This window comes from Dermochelys coriacea, chromosome 2 (genome assembly GCF_009764565.3).
Source record: "Dermochelys coriacea isolate rDerCor1 chromosome 2, rDerCor1.pri.v4, whole genome shotgun sequence".
In the NCBI taxonomy this organism is placed as follows: Eukaryota; Metazoa; Chordata; order Testudines; family Dermochelyidae; genus Dermochelys; species Dermochelys coriacea.
In genome coordinates, this window is record NC_050069.1 from 249,626,056 (window position 1) to 249,639,683 (window position 13,628).

General features: G+C 40.9%; 1 protein-coding gene across 25 annotated transcripts in view; it reads right to left on the reverse strand.

Annotated features, from left to right (window-relative positions):
* The window catches only part of ZMYND11 (zinc finger MYND-type containing 11), a 160,593-nt gene extending 151,336 nt beyond the window's left edge, over positions 1–9,257 (reverse strand). For 3 of the 25 annotated variants that reach the window (XM_043509618.1, XM_043509616.1, XM_043509615.1), the window contains exon 1: positions 9,000–9,221. The gene's annotated coding sequence lies outside the window, so the exon portion shown is untranslated. Of the gene's footprint in view, positions 1–460; positions 567–8,129; positions 8,407–8,999 lie in introns of those variants that run through there. The other 22 variants (XM_038390183.2, XM_043509623.1, XM_043509613.1 and 19 more) reach the window with 16 other exon arrangements.
* Between the last annotated feature and the right edge of the window lie 4,371 nt (positions 9,258–13,628).

Sequence of the window (13,628 nt, forward strand, 5' to 3'; positions counted from 1 at the left end):
AAGCATCAGGGACTCTAATTACACTTGTACCATCCATTAGTTCTTTTCAGATATAAAACCTATTATAAAACAGTGCCCTGTGATTCTATTTTATGGTAAACATTTCCTTTGGTTGTGAATATGTCATCTTTGTTGTGAATGCAAACTCTCTGTGATTTGCAGTTAGTTATTGGAACATGAATCTTTTGTATTGATTACTGAAAAGACAATTAAACAAAAACACGTTAGATTAAATCCTGGCCCTACTGAAGTCAAAGGAAGTTTTGGCACTGACTTTAATAAAACTAGAATTTCACTCACTGTCCACAATTAAAAAAAAAACACCTCAATTCTGAAAGGTGTTGAGCTACTATTGGAGATGAGTTCCTCAGTATATTGCTGGATTGATCCCATAATGTGAATCATAAGAGAATTACAGTTATCACATATCACTTAAGAGCAGAACTTAAAGACTAATAACCAGAATTAAAATGTTCTTCTGTAGTATTAATAAGTGTGAACATATGCTGTTCCCTAAAATCTCTCTCACACCTTGGAGTCAAACTCACCCTCTTCCTGTGGTTTTCCTTTATTAACAAAGGAAGGAACAATAAGATAACAAAATTCAACTTAAGCTTCTGTGCAGATTTGGCTACTCCTTGGATTTTTAATAACAGACCTTCTATAACAGTACACAAATAACTACAATGTAATAGCAAGTATGTTTAAATGTATGCAAAAAAAAAACATTCTGCTACAAAATAAGCATGAGGATTGTTGACAGAAAATTAGAAGGATCAGACGACTAGCCAGGAAATAATAAAACTTTCTTCAAAACTGAGTTAAAGCTATATTTTTCATTTTTCTTCATTTGATTTACTTCTCTTTCAGCTTACTATTATGGCATATTACTTTGTTAATTTTAAGCTTTTAGTCAGTCTCTCAACTCAATTTTGTTTCACTTTATTGCTACTCCAATGACAAGATCCAGTAAAACTCATTGCTGGAAGATAAGTTATTTTGCTAAGATTTGTGAACTAAGTACAGCCTCCCATTAATTGTTCCACCTTGCTCCCATCAACCTCTCTTAAAAAGAAGAGATAATGGTGTCACATTGTAAGTCCAGGAGACCAAAGTACAAAATCTAATTTCCAGCATGCCACTTTTGAATACTACACCTACCAGTAGACTAAATTTGTAACTAAAAATGTACTATGGTAAATTAGCTAATTTTAAGGTAAAAAAAAAAACACTTTAGTATGAAAGACCTACACAAACAGGGAATCATAGACCAACAGGGAAGAGAAAAAAAATTAAAATAGGAAAATGCTATATAAAACTGGCAGATGGGCTAAAAGGCAGATATAATATCTAAAAAAAAATTGTTTTTTGGTAATGACTAGATTTCAAGTTAACAGTATCGCATTAAGGGGGAAAAAAAACCAACCTAAGACCGATTCCAATTCTCTGCCTCTGAAAAAGTTCCCCTATAGACATGTATATTAATTTTGTACTATATTTGGCTTTTGCCTAAATGTCAAAGAAATGGATTTTACCACTTTAGATTTTTATAGCAAAATTGAAAGAATTTATCATCACATTACTACTGATTGAAAAGCAGTGTTATTACACCCACCTGTACCTAACTCTCCTATTTTCTGTGAACATGCAGAAAGTCTTTTTAAATTATTCATCTGGTTCTGTGCAACAAGCTCAGAATATATTCAAAATAAAAATTTTAAAATATTCTGTTGTATAAAATAATTCTTTGTATTTTGGAATCATTTGTATTATTCTGCAATTGCATTCAAGCATTTGGGTTTCTTTTAAAATTCCAGTATACTACTGTAGATGAAGATATAGGTATCTACAAAAAAGATACAAGAACTGCAATTCTGAAAAATGGTAAAGGAAGGAGAAACTGAAAAAAATAATCAACTTGTCTCCTTTGCTAGATCTTGCAATCATTCTGTATACAAACTCTCAGCAACTTCCACTGGGATTTACCTGCATAGAATAACTGCATCTAAACATCTAAAGGGATGTTACCAAGGCTGCTAGGCCTAAAATTAGACCTTTGATTTGGGTTCATGGGTGTGTCACAACATCTCTCCACTATTCTTGCTGTGGTCTTGTGAGCAGCCTAAAGAATACTGTTCTCAAAGGAGAAAAACAAAAATCAGATGTTACTAAAATTGAATCAAGTTTCAGCACTGCACAACTTTATTATTTTAAATTAGTTCAAACTCTAATTGTTTGCAATTTAAGGAAAGCATTTACTATGGGGGGGAGGGAGGAGGCAGTCTTGCAAGGACACAAAAAAAAATCAAACACAGTAACTACATGTTTCAGAGTAGCAGCCGTGTTACTGTATAATATGATATATAACGATATAACCGCATTTGCTCCAACCCCTCAGACAGAGACAAACACTTACAAGATCTCTATCATGCATTCCTACAACTACAATACCCACCTGCTGAAGTGAAGAAACAGATTGACAGAGCCAGAAGAGTACCCAGAAGTCACCTACTACAGGACAGGCCCAACAAAGAAAACAACAGAACGCCACTAGCCATCACCTTCAGCCCCCAACTAAAACCTCTCCAACGCATCATCAAGGATCTACAACCTATCCTGAAGGATGACCCATCACTCTCACAGATCTTGGGAGACAGGCCAGTCCTTGCTTACAGACAGCCCCCCAATCTGAAGCAAATACTCACCAGCAACCACACACCACACAACAGAACCACTAACCCAGGAACCTATCCTTGCAACAAAGCCCGTTGCCAACTCTGTCCACATATCTATTCAGGGGATACCATCATAGGGCCTAATCACATCAGCCACACTATCAGAGGCTCGTTCACCTACGCATCTACCAATGTGATATGTGCCAGCAATGCCCCTCTGCCATGTACATTGGCCAAACTGAACAGTCTCTAGGTAAAGGAATGAATGGACACAAATCAGATGTCAAGAATTATAACATTCAAAAACCAGTTGGAGAACACTTCAATCTCTCTGGTCACTCGATTACAGACCTAAGAGTGGCTATCCTTCAACAAAAAAGCTTCAAAAACAGACTCCAACGAGAGACTGCTGAATTGGAATTAATTTGCAAACTGGATACAATTAACTTAGGCTTGAATAGAGACTGGGAATGGATGAGTCATTACACAAAGTAAAACTATTTCCCCATGGTATTTCTCCCCCCCACCCCACCCCCCCACTGTTCCTCTGATATTCTTGTTAACTGCTGGAATTAGCCTACCTTGCTTGTCACCATGAAAGGTTTTCCTCCTTCCCCCCCTGCTGCTGGTGATGGCTTATCTTAAGCGATCACTCCCCTTACAGTGTGTATGATAAACCCATTGTTTCATGTTCTCTGTGTGTGTATATAAATCTCTCCTCTGTTTTTTCCACCAAATGCATCCGATGAAGTGAGCTGTAGCTCACGAAAGCTTATGCTCTAATAAATTTGTTAGTCTCTAAGGTGCCACAAGTACTCCTTTTCTATTAGTAACTACATGGATATCCATTTAAACATCTTGATTAAATAACCAGGAGTTTATTCACTTCTTTCGTAACTAGGAGAATCTGTAATATAGTCAAGAGTTTGCTTGGCTTCATCTTAAAAATAACTTGTCCATAGCTCTGTATGAAAAAACCCATTCTAGTTTAAAACTCAATATTCAAAGTAATAGCTAACAAATAATTTGGGTGCAGTATTGGTCATACTGAAATCAATGAAAGCCACTGCTTCCTATAGAAGATTTATACCTAGTTTAAAGCCCAATCTCACAGACATCAACAGATATAACCCGATTCTTCCATGAGATGTACTTAGCAGACCCCTGAAATCCAGAGAACTCAGTATAGATGTAAGGTCCACCTGTGAAGAGTAGGGGTCATAGTGCTTACTATATACTGTGAGACGTCTCACTAACATCAGACTACTCCCAGTTACATATAATATACCAGTAGTAAGTGTTTCCAGGACCGGGCCCTTTAATTTGTAACATTTTAAAACAATTTAATATTGGATTTAAAATAAAATATAATTTACACTCATTTCGCAATCAGACTGCAAAAGTGCATTTTTCACCAGCTTTTTAAAAATTGATGTATTTAATATTTTAAAAAATAAATTTCATTGGATTGGATTGGAGAGGTTTTAGTTGGGGGCTGAAGGTGTTACCTAGTTGCGTTCTGTTATTTTCTTGATCCACTTCCTGGACACTATGGTGCTAATAAGCGAAGGTCACATAAACACCACCCAATACCACAAACCTACTGACCGCTATGCCTACCTTCATGCCTCCAGCTTTCATCCAAACCACACGATCCATTATCTACAGCCAAGCTCTACATACAACCGCATTTGCTCCAACCCCTCAGACAGAGACAAACACTTACAAGATCTGTATCAAGCATTCTTACAACTACAATACCCACCCACTGAAGTGAAGAAACAGATTGACAGAGCCAGAAGAGTACCCAGAAGTTACATACTACAGGACAAGCCCAATGAAGAAAATAACAGAACGCCACTAGCTGTCACCTTCAGCCCCCAACTAAAACCTCTCCAACGCATCATCAAGGATCTACAACCTATCCTGAAGGATGACCCATCACTCTCACAGATCTTGGGACACAGGCCAGTCCTTGCTTACAGACAGCCCCCCAACCTGAAGCAAATACTAACCAGCAACCACACAACAAAAACACTAAGCCAGGAACCTATCCTTGCAACAAAGCCCGTTGCTAACTGCGTCCACATATCTATTCAGAGGACACCATCATAGGGTCTAATCACATCAGCCACACTATCAGAGGCTCGTTCATCTGCACATCTACCAATGTGATATATGCCATCATATGACAGCAATGCCCCTCTCCCATGTACATTGGTCAATATGGACAGTCTCTGCATAAAAGAATAAATGGACACAAATCAGACATCAAGAATTATAACATTCAAAAACCAGTCGGAGAACACTTCAATCTCTTTGGTCACTCGATTACAGACCTAAGAGTGGCTATCCTTCAACAAAAAAGCTTCAAAAACAGACTCCAACGAGAGACTGCTGAATTGGAATTAATTTGCAAACTGGATACAACTAACTTAGGCTTGAATAGAGACTGGGAGTGGATGGGTCATTACACAAAGTAAAACTATTTCCCCTTGTTTATTCCCCCTCCGCCCCCCACTGTTCCTCAGACATTCTTGTCAACTGCTGGAAATGGCACACCTTGATTATCACTCCAAAAGGTTTTTTCCCACCCCATTCTCCTGTTGGTAACAGCTCACCTTAAGTGATCACACTGGTTACAGTGTGTACGGTAACACCCATTGTTTCATGTTGTATATAAATAAATCTATGTATATAAATCTCCCCACTGTATTTTCCACTGAATGCATCCGATGAAGTGAGCTGTAGCTCATGAAAGCTTATGCTCAAATAAATTTGTTAGTCTCTAAGGTGCCACAAGTACTCCTTTTCTCTTTGTGAATACAGACTAACACGGCTGCTACTCTGATAACTCATTTAGAAATCAAATGTAGATCCAAGTTATCAAAAGTCTTCCAGAATCTGAGAAAAACCAATCTTGCCGTTGCCGTTTTGTTCACAATTGTTAGCACAAGCAACCCTGACAAACTAAGATGTATAGACTACATAAAAGATGACACATAGTGTTGCCAAAGTGCCAAGGGCACCACGCTCCAAGTATCATAGAGTGTTCAATTTGACTACCTTCTGGGACTCTTGAAAAATCCACCTCCTTGAAATGCTTGTAAAAGAAATAACTTCAGATTGCACTCTTGGCTTACTACAACAGAGGAACCCAGACAAAAGGGGACACAGAAATCATAATTCTTATAATAATGTCAGCTTGTGGAATAAAGAATGTTAATTAGTACTGGAAAGCTCCTAAACCTTCATTGCAAGGAGAATGAATAAAAGAAATCTCACATTACATACCAGAAGAAAAAAAAATTACAACCAAGAGAAATTACTGACAGAAACTCTACAGAAACTGCTGTTCATTTACTGAGTACATGGAGGGAAAAGAATTAACCCCAATATACTTGAATATAAACACAATCCTTGCTGAAGAACAATCATCTATCTAGACTGGTTCAGGAACTCTAAAAACAACACATACATCTGTGGAATAATTTTTGACAAATCTGAAATTTCATGGGCAAAATTCACTGCTAGTGTCAATGGTTACAGCTTCATAAAAATCAATGAATTTAATTTCATAAAATGTTATATCAAATGATGTGCACATGTTTGACAGTTGAATTTTGTCCACAGATTGACCACCAATAAATACCACAATCAACAAAGCAGCCATCAGATAACTCTTTCAGTCACTCTGAACATAGATTAAAATTTGTGACCAAAAAAATTAAATGCTCTCATAACATTAACAAACCTGTGAGTTATTGAGACCTCCTTCAAAAAAATCCAGTCAAAACAACAATAATTTATTTAGCTACAGAAAATTTGGAATTAAACGTGAACCCCTGCAAGAAATTATTTTGAGTATACTTTCACTTCTTATATAAAAGAGCAGTCAGCAAATGCTTTACTTCCCTAAAGACTTTCTGTAACATGCTCAGAATGGCGAATAATAAAATTGTTTTTAAAAATGTGTGAAGAGAGACCTGGTCCTTTGCGCTGAATGAGGAGGGACAAGAAAAACTCAAGAGATTGCAACCTGAACCACAAATTGCTTTTTCTGGGCTCCCCACCCTGCATAAGAGATTCCCCTCAAGGAATTTCCTACAAAGGAACACCATAAAGTTCAATAAAAACAGGCTTCACAAAAGTGGGAGAAATTTTCTACCTTCCTCTTGTCCTCTCCATTCCAATAGGGTATTTTAAAAACTATTTTATTATATTTTTCAAGTAATACAATCAGTAAAGTGTGAGAGGAAGAAACTATTCTGAGATGTTAAAATGTCAAATTATCACTGAATTATACAATACCCAGCACTGTATTCAATATTTGATTTTTCAATATGTTTCTAGGTTTCTCAAGCCTGGTTCTTTACTAGTGTCCTTTAAATGCTGTTCACTACTTTGCATTTGAACAAGACCAAACACACTTAATGATAGATTCTGAGTGATTTTCAGGGACAAAAACTGAGCTCAGAAATGTCACACAAAGTTTCCCAAGTGTCACTATTTGACATACTGACTTGTCTCTCAAACTAAGAGAGAGCCAGGAAAACGTAATAAAATGCCCCATTATATATCTGCTTTTTGTACTCTACATAAAGATTTGCTTCTCCTTGCACACTTTCACCTCTTAAACTTAAAATAAAAAAGGGAAGGAAACCTGGAGAGTCCTCTGGCAAATCTCTGAGACAGAAGGAGAGCCACCACTTAAGTTAATGCGGTGGGAGGCTTAAGATAATTTGGAAATGAAGTTTTAAAAACATTATTTCAGATTTCCCTAGAACCAGGGCTGTCAAGTTTCCTGCAACACTTCTCAGGTGAGGAGAGTGAGTAAATCACTTCTGGGGAGGGGGGAGCCCGCCCCACAAAGATTGGAGCCTCCAGGTGGCTGGGTGAGCGTCTCCACTCACATATGGGAAACCAGAGCCAATCCGCCCAGGCCCTACTGCCCCAAAGGAGCTAGAGCAGACCATGGGGGAGGAAGAAACCCACCCAGCAGGTGGGGAAGCAAAGTGAAGAGGGGCTGCCTGGATCTGATGAGCATCCGGGGGGGCTTGGGGAGCAGGGGCCCGACTCCTGTTAGGGGGTGCTAGGGATATAATCCCCACCCTTACTCCATTCCCTCCTTTAGGGGACAGTTTGAGGGTGTAACATGCGCCGTCCCTACCCATGTCTGCCCTAAGGGGGGAAGCTAATGTATCGCCGCCCCTCCCTCAGGGTCTGCCCTACGGGGGGAGAGGGAATAACGACTCCCCCCTCCCCAGCGTCTACCCTATGGGGGGGGGTAGAGAAAATATCGACTTCCCTCCCCCACCGCGCGCCTGCCCTACAGGGGGAACTGGGGGCGGGGGGGTACTGCCTCCGCCCAGCGTCGGCCCTCCGGGGGGGAGGTGGGGATACAGCCGTCTGCCCCCCCCCCGTGCCCCCTACAGGGGCTTATCCCCCCCCTACCCGTGTCGCTCCTTCGGAAACAAGCCCGCAGAGCGGCTGCCATTATCCGGCCCAAGCCCCGTCTCTAAGCAGGCACCACCCCAGCGACAGACACAGGCGAGGCCGGGGGCAAACCAGGCGCCTTGCGTGTGAGGCCGGGGCTGTGGCTGGCCTGCGCCACACCCCGCTCGGTCTCTCCTCTCACTCGAGGCCCCGGCTTCCCCGCAGGCCCTCGGGGAAGATTCGGGAGAGGATTTCTCGTGGGTCTCCCGCCCCAGTTTCCTTCCTTCCCTCCCCCCCCCCCCAGGTTATTTATTGTAACTTCGGGGGGGGGGGGGCGGGCGCAATCTCGGCCCTTTGCAGCTAGAGCCCCTGGGCGGGGGGCGCTTTTGTAAACGAGAATAAATAATAGTTAATATCCCCCCCCCCCGCAGTTTCCCTGCTCGATTTCCAAGCTGGCTAGGAGATTATCCTCCCCCCACCCCAACAACAAACAAAATCCTACCTTGCACCCCTCCCCCACCTTTTATTCATTATGATTATTATTGCCCCCTCCCCATTTGCTGCCCCCCCCCCCAGGCAGGATCCCCCTCTCCTACGGAGCAGCCCTTCCCCTGCCCCCAGCTCCTTGGATCGCTGTCTAGATTTTGTAGGGTTTTTTTTTTTTTTTTTAAGGCGCCATGTTTATAATCCTCCATCATATTTAAAATTAAAAAAAAAAAAAAAAAAAAAAAAAAAGCAACACCACCCCTACCCAGCACGAGACACGGTGTCTCCTCACCCCAAAGCCAGGGGGAGAGAGACAGAAACATCAGCCACAGGGCTGTAAATTCAAGCCCCCCCACCGCCGCACGCGAACCCCTCCTCCCCAGACTCGAAAGTCTCTCTCACCTTGTGCTGTTGCTGCTGCTGCTTCTGCTGCTGGAAGAGGGGGGGGGGGGACCCGCGGGGGGAGGGAGAAGTTAAGCCAGGGGAAACTTTTCAATCGCTTCCCCAGGCCGCTGCCGCCTCCTCCTTCCACATATTTTTCCCCCCTCAGAGTTTTATTGTGTCTGAATATTCTCTCCCTCTCCCCTTCTGTCTGTCCACAGTTAAGGTTTCTGGGGTAAACAGGGTTTAGGATGGTGCGAGGGATATTTGGGAGAAGGAGAACTCTAGTGGTGTCTGCTGGAGTTGCTGTTTGTTTCTTTTTTCTTCTCTTTTCTTTTCTTATAATCAATTTAAAGCACATTCTTAACTGTTAATTAATTATATATTAGTTTTTAGATCATAATGTTAGGCCAGGACCCTGCAGTGAGCTTACTGCAGGATCAGGATGTTAGAGGGAATGTACATTAACCAAGGCAAGATAGCGTGCACGATATCACAATACAATCTAGAAAAGGAGGACTTGTGGCACCTTAGAGACTAACAAATTTATTTGAGCATAAGCTTTGTGAGCTACAGCCATTTGAGCATAAGCTTTCGTGAGTTACAGCTGAGTTGTAGCTCAGGAAAGCTTATGCTCAAATAAATTTGTTAGTCTCTAAGGTGCCACAAGTACTCCTTTTCTTTTTGCCAATACAGACTAACACGTCTGCTACTCTGAGACAATACAATCTAGAAATTCTGGACAAAATTTTTAGAAGGGACCACTGATTTTGGACACCCAAAAACAGAAGCATGCAAAATCCATGGCTACTCCTGAAAATTTGGCTGCGTACGCTTAGCTATGGTGTGATTACAGAATGGCTTTTTAATAAATTATTATCACTGGGTGCATTTTGTATGTAATTTATAATATTTAGGGATATTTTGTGGTTTGTTTAGATATAATATAGTACATCTTATGGGGTGTCACAATATTAAATGCATATTTAATGTTTGTGTAGGCAAATAAATTCTAATTTTCATGTACATTAGAAATTACATAACAAGAAAGAAAGGAGTCTTGTAATTGCATCTCCTTTTGCAGTGCAACATCATATTCTGACACAGCATACTATCGCTCAATCCTGAAAACATTTATTCATATGAATAACGTTACGCATGTGAATAGTTCCATTCATATAATAGACTACTCAAATGAATAAAATTAATCACATCCTTAATGCCTGATACAAAGACTTACACGTGCTTAATTTTATGTGCTGTGAAATCTCTCAATCATTCAACGGATAGTGCTTAAAGTTAAGCACTTGCATAAGTCTTTGCTGAATCAGGGCCTTAAGCCCTTTTTTAAAATTTGTTAAGCATCAGTAAAGCAGCTTTGGTTCTATTTTTTTAAGCAATGAGAGAGCATTTTAGACTATCTAAAATAAATGATATAAATAGAAAAAATGTAAGTAGATAATCTACTTAAGTTTTCTTGATGGGTTTGCTTGATAGAAGACTACTTTTTATTAACAGCACTGCATTATATGACTGTATATTACCATAAAAATATGGGTTTCATTTTAAAGTCAGGATTTTGATAAGCAAAAATCATTGGAGCTTTGCTGTCAATAAGTTACAAACCAGCTGCAACCTTATATTGAACAATTGGGTATAATTTCAGTTCTAGGGCTAGGATTTTTAAAGGAATTTTAGATAGTTAAAGTTCTTTAGTGTATTAGACATTGTAATATGGGGCCTTTATCGGTTAGCACCTCTGGTAGCAGGATGGGGAGCTATACTAACCTGACCCCTATCCCCCTAATGGCACGAAACTCAATTCTGTGTATATCAAGTCCTTGTGATGACCCAGCCCAATAGCTGGCTTCTAGTATTATCTACCCCCTTCAAGATAATGGAGAGTTAGAAGTCCGATAACTCTAATGGGGGCTAGATAGCCTTAGGTGTCCTGGGTTTAGCACCTTCTCTTTGGAGTCCTTGGCTGGTGTAGATACGGGAACCCAGCACAGGTGCTGATTTTGTTTTTGCTGGTGGGTGCTTTTGAAGAGGTGTGTGTGTTTGGTGAGAGGCTATTTTCAGCATATTTATTCACTTCTTTCATATTCTGTTTACTGAATATGTGTCTGTCATTGGTATCTTAGCAGGCAGAGAGGAGCGGGAGAGGAGCGGGTGCGGGGCACCTTGGAGGAGAAGGTCTCAGAGGAAGAGGTGGAGAGAGGGTGAGAAGAGGTGGAGTGGGGGCAGGGCCTTCGGGGAAGTGGCAGAGCAGAAGCAGTGCCTCCGGGTGAATCACAGGCAGGGCCTCAGGGGGAGGAGTCTGAGCAGGGCTGGGCCATGGGACTGAATGTGGGGTAGGGCCATGGTCTGGTCACTGGTGGCCCCACACACACACGCTTCTAGGGAGCTTCCAGAACTCCCACCTACTCCCCAAACTCAAGAATCATGCACTGCTATGACTGTGGCTCATGGGTGCTGAGCACCCCTATTTTTTTCCAGTGGGTGCTTGAGCCCCAAAGCACCCACAGATTTGGTGTTTATGGAACCCAGGCCTACCCTCTCCATTGGTTTCCAACTCAGGGAACATATTTAGAATAGCCATTATCAAGTCTTCTCAATCCCTTGTTGCTCTGTGAGCTACCTCTCCTCCTCTGCAGGCTTTTCATGCCTCTTGGCCTAATTTGCCCTCTTTGGAGTGTTGGGTTCTCTAACAGCTTTTTCACCAGCCTGTTGGAAGAATCCTCATTTTACAGTCCCTCTCTATGGGCTTCCTATTTCTTCAGGAGGTTTCTCCTCTAATTGAGGTCCTTAGCCTTTTATCATGCCCCAGTGCTTCCCTGCCTGCGGCTATGTTTACACTACACAGCCTTTAGCAACATGGCTGTGTCACTACAGCAGTACTTCTAAAAGTTGTGTGGTGTAGCTGCTGTTTGTCGGCTCTCCTGCCAACAACATACTTCCACCCCAACGAGCAGCATTTGCATTGTCGGCAGGAGAGCGCTCCTGCTGACAACACGTTCATACCGGTGCTTGTCACGGCAAAACTTTTGTGATTTCAGGGTTTGTTTCTTTTTATACCCCTCTGAAAGACAAAAGTTTTGTCATTCAATTGTCATTGTAGACGGTCTAATTAACTGCCTCCTAGTTACTGGGTGAATTAATTACTTACAGGTGTACCTGAGCTGCCTCATTTCTCCTCATGGGGCCTGTGAGAAGTAGGCTGGGTCCCTAACTCCAGGAGGCCAGCTACTTTCTGACAGATGCCTAATTTAATTGGGGTTTGGATGCCTAACTCCCTCAGTTGAAAACCCAACCCCGTATCATTTTTAACCACTATAAATAGTAAGAGGAAAAAGGATATACATCATGATCTAACAAACCCTTATTCCCAGGAGTAGGTCTTAGTTTTACAAAGATTCATATTGACTTGGGGCAAAACTGCAATTGTCTTCAGCCCTAGCACGATTGGTCCCTTGGGTTCTCTGAAACTATGGTGATCATTATCACATAAATGTTTGGGCCGCAGTCGTGCAAACATTTATGCACATGCAGGATTGGGGCTTTCAGGTTTGTCTACATTAGAAGTTTTTATTTGTTGTTACTGATTGCCAAATCATTTGTGGTAGTTAACATATTTGTAAAGGCTAAGCTGGATACTCTCTAAAGTTTTGTTCCAGGATACAAATTTTGGGTCTAAATAGAGGACAAACATTTGTATTCTGGAAGAAATGTTTAGGGAGTGTTCATACTGACCCTAAAACTGTGTCACCAACTTCTATGCAGTGTTGTTGTAGCCATGTTGGTCCCAGGATATTAGAGAGACAAGGGAGTGAAGGAATATTTTTTATTGGACCAAGTTCTGTTTGTGAGAGAGACACATTTACACAGAGCTCTTCTTTAGATATGGGAAACATACTTGGGAGTGTCACAGCTAAATACAAAGTAGAACAGAGTAAGTATTTGCTGACTAACTCAAACCAGGTAATCAGTTAACTCAAGGTAAATAACCCTAGTGTAGACCTCCCCAGAGAAATAAGAATGCTTAGTGCCTAATCTTGCAAGATGCTGATCTCCCTCAATTTGCATGAGTATCAGCACCTTGTAGGATCCAGCTTCAAGCAGGTAAACATTTGCATAAATGCATCCGATGAAGTGAGCTGTAGCTCACGAAAGCTTATGCTCTAATAAATTTGTTAGTCTCTAAGGTGCCACAAGTACTCCTTTTCGATTTGCATAATGTAGTCCTTAGGCTGGGTCTTGATGGATATAAAGGGTGTGTTTTTCAGGGCTTCTCTGCAGAGGGACATCCAGGAAAATTATTCCAAATTAACTCAATTAATTTGAAGTGGATTAGTTAAACTTCATTAAACCCATGTGACCCTATTCAGAATTAAAGTAGCCTTAATTTTGTTTAGTTTAATTCCCTTCCAAAGAGATTTAAGCTACATGGAATCAGGGCCACTTTAATTTTGAACAATAGTGTACACACAGGGATTTAATATGGTTTCACTAATTTACTTCAAATTCACACCTTTAGTTAATTCAGATTAATTTTCCTGGATGACCCTATGTAGACAAACCCTCAGTCATAGCATTTCATTTGAATTAGCTTAAACATGATTGAAAAGGCTTCTTAATACTGATTAAAAT